Raw genomic sequence first — 3,923 nt, forward strand, 5'->3', positions numbered from 1 at the left:
GAGCAAGTCATTTGCTGAAATATGTGCTGCCGACCAAGTATTGAGTGTACAAATGAACATACTTTAAAGAACTTGAACTTTTCTGTTTTGAAAATCCATTTTTTGATTGATCTTAGGAAATATTCTAATATTTTGAGATACTGGATTTTGGACTTTCATGAGCTGTACGCTCTAATCATCAAAATTTAAAAAAAAAAAAACTTTTGAAATGTTTTACTTTACATGTAGGGAATCTAGAATATATGAAAGTTTCACTTTTAAAAATAATTTACAATAAAAAAAATGAACTTTTTCACGATATTCTAATTATATGACCAGCACCTGTAGCTCGGACTTGAGTTACTAGAGGCCTTGTAGCTCTCATTGTTGCACTTCCTCCGTAGAAGGGCCCGGATCTCTGCCACCTCGGTGTTGGGGAATCGCTCCCTCACTGCATCTGTGAAAACAGGAAAGAGACATGGGGATGAATTAAAACAGGATAGACAATGTATAACATTGAAATACAATCATTGATTATAATGGATTTGTCAATCAATCATGACAATGGATTTGGATTCATAACTATGACATTACTGTACCTAAAATTGCGTTGGTTTTTTCTGGCTCAAGCTGCTCCTTCAGCTTGCCTTTTTTTCCTTTCCCTGTGAGGGTTGCCTATAAACGCAACATGTCACTTGTGGTCACAGTATTGGTACCTGCGCCAATTTGCCAGAGGCCTTGTAGTTATATCCGTACCAGGGCTGGGATGAACAAAGTTTCACGTGGAGCATTCTGAGATATTTTTTTTGCTGAATTACCGCGGAGTGCGAGTTGTGCTAAAAAATAAACTGCCGGGATAATCACACAGCGCTTGCCGTAGGCTACACGTCCAATAATGACATGTCCGATTCGTGAACTAATGACTCATTTGAACTGATTCACTTAAATGAATAGTTAAAACAACTGATCTGTCCAACACTGAACTCATGAGACGTCTGAATCGGTGTATAACAAATCGGTACACTTTACAATAATGTTCCATTTATTAAATTCTAGTTACCTACATTAGTATTTTTTTTAAGAAAAAGGTGAGTGGCAGAGTGTACTACTATACGTTGTTGTTATTTTTATGTGAATGAAGAATTAAAAGATGCACTTTTTTTCAGTAAGCTTAAAGCTATGTGTTTTCAACAAATGTTAAATTCTGTTGGTTCAGGAAGGACACCATGACAGGCTGCTGGCTCCCACTGTCGCTGTTAATTTTTATTTATTTTTTGTTTGTTGGAAAAGCACTTAAATAGCTTAAAGCCCTCAAGTTTACATTGGTTACTGTATTCTTTCAATTGCTCTAAACAAGTATTTTGGGTGACCTTTTTTTTATTGAATGACATCAATTTGTTATTTTCATCTGAAAGAAGAATTACAAGATGCACTTTTTTATTAGTAAGCTAGGCCTATGTGTTTAAGGCTTCAAGGTTTTATCGAACGCTACCTCTGACTAAGAATGCATTACTTTGCACTTGTATAGTCTTTTATTTTGGACTTTTTACAAATTGGTAATAGTCAATTAATGGGGAGATTATCGATAATCGAATCAAACCGAAATAGAAACGGACTGAAAAAAACAAAAACAAAAAAGAGCCGTTAGATTAATCGATGCACCGAAAAATAATCGCTAAATTAATCGTACAAAAAATTATCGTTTTTCCCAGCCCTAATCCAACCCACTGTCACTTTTACCATATTGCTTAATCAGTGAAATTCAAACAAGAAGTATTAACAGTAGTCAATGACGGCAAAAATGGCAGAGTTAAGTGGATTTTCAAATTTGTAATCTGGGAAGTCAGGTCTGTATTCCAAGACATAACATGAACATGCATGTTCTTCAAATTAAAGGGTTAGTTCACCCAAATAGCAAAATTATGTCATTAATAACTTACCCTCATGTTGTTCCAAACCCGTAAGACCTCCGTTTATCTTTGGAACAAAGTTTATTTTAGATTTAGTCCGAGAGCTCTCTGTGTGTCCAGAAAGGTAAGAAAAACATCATCAAAGTAGTCCATGTGACATCAGAGGGTCAGTTAGAATTTTTTGAAGCATCAAAAATACATTTTGGTCCAAAAATAGCAAAAACTACGACTTTATTCAGCATTGTCTTCTTTTCCGTGTCTGTTGTGAGAGAGAGTTCAAAACAAAGCAGTTTGTGATATCCGGTTCGCGAACGAATCATTCGATGTAACCGGATCTTTTTGAACCAGTTCACCAAATCGAACTGAATCGTTTTAAACGGTTCGCGTCTCCAATACGCATTAATCCACAAATGACTTAAGCTGTTAACTTTTTTAATGTGGCTGACACTCCCTCTGAATTCAAACAAACCAATATCCCCGAGTAATTCATGTACTCAAACAGTACACTGACTGAACTGCTGTGAAGAGAGAACTGAAGATGAACACCGAGCCGAGCCAGATAACGAACAACAGACTGACTGATTACACTACAGATGAAGTGAAATCAGTGTACACTTTAATAAATTATACTTTGTATTAAAAATAAGCGTACTTACTAAAAGTACACTAAATTACCACTATACATTTTTGTATTTTAACATATTTTATGAGAGTACTCTGATATGCCACTAAAAATACACTTATTTTAGAGTGTACTGTATAAAGTGTACAGAAGTCACACTTCTAATGAAGTGAGAACATAGTACACTTTAAAAAAGTATACTAACAATTAATTTAAAAAAAAAAATACTTCCCATAAGTACACTGAATTGCCACTCTAAGTATGTCAAATTTAATACACTTAAAAAAAATAAACTTCAATACAATTTAAAATACATTTACAACAAAGTACACTTTCAAAAAGTACATTTAAAAAATAATTTGATTACTGATAAATTAGTATACTTACTGTTTGGACTATTAAGTTGAACTTAATTACATCTTTTTCGAAGTATACTTTTAAAAAGTACAAACCAAATACTCTTTAAATAAAGTACAACAAGTAGAAGTATACTTGTTTTATAATTCATGTACTTCATTCATATTTCAAATACACTAAAGTATACTACTTTTTTACCTGGGTATTTACCAAATTAATATGGCAATGTGAAACAGTTTAAATTATTTAATTATGTAATTGATGAGATTAAAGTTTACAGGCCTTCAGACTGTGAACTGTTCTTTTTTTTTTTTTTTTTGAAATAAATGTCAAGTGTTCTTGGTCATGAGAAACATTTTGAGCAATCAGCTTTGTGCGGTTACTTATTCCGGCCACACAAACATGCTTCCTGCTTTACTGTTCCTATAGAGAGACATGACTGCAGCACTACAGAACACATGCTAATGTTATAAATTTACATGAAAGTTTTAGCCACAAGACTTAAAAAAAAATTAATTAAAAAAAAGTTGAAATAGGGCTACATTCCAACATAGATGCTATCTAACAACAACAACAACAAGAGTTTATCTAACCTTATTCAGTCTTTCATTGATTAGTGAAATTTATTTTCAGAATTTATTTGAGGACACATATTTAATTTTTTGTTATGTATTGGTAAAAAATTTGGTCTACCCATTTTGCATGTTCATTTTAAATAATATGACTTAATATAAACTATATTACTATAATATAAACTGTCAGTCAACCGACAAGTTCCAGCTGCATAAACTTAGTCTCTTCTTTAAGACTGTATCTTAACAACTAGTCTGATAAACAGTTTGCCAAGGATTAGGCTCAGTCTTATTTTTCAGATTCAAATTAGACCAATCTACTGTTTTATGTAACTGACTTAAAGTTAATACCAGTTCCCATTCAGTCGGTCACGTTCGACGTACGTCGGACAGACCGACGAATAGGAATCTCGCTAGAGAGGCCAATCTACTTCGAGTGTAACTAAAACGAGCCAATGCACATTGGCATGCAATCATATGCAT

General features: G+C 33.4%; 1 long non-coding RNA gene across 1 annotated transcript; it reads right to left on the reverse strand.

The window, feature by feature from the left end:
• Positions 1-242: 242 nt before the first annotated feature.
• LOC125269963 lies at positions 243-1,977 on the reverse strand. The gene is made up of 3 exons (XR_007185222.1): positions 1,920-1,977; positions 579-654; positions 243-436 (listed from the first exon to the last, which is right to left on the reverse strand). It is a non-coding gene; the product is annotated as an uncharacterized LOC125269963 (long non-coding RNA).
• Positions 1,978-3,923: the final 1,946 nt, after the last annotated feature.

The sequence above is a fragment of the Megalobrama amblycephala genome, linkage group LG6, assembly GCF_018812025.1.
Source record: "Megalobrama amblycephala isolate DHTTF-2021 linkage group LG6, ASM1881202v1, whole genome shotgun sequence".
NCBI classification, from domain to species: Eukaryota; Metazoa; Chordata; class Actinopteri; order Cypriniformes; family Xenocyprididae; genus Megalobrama; species Megalobrama amblycephala.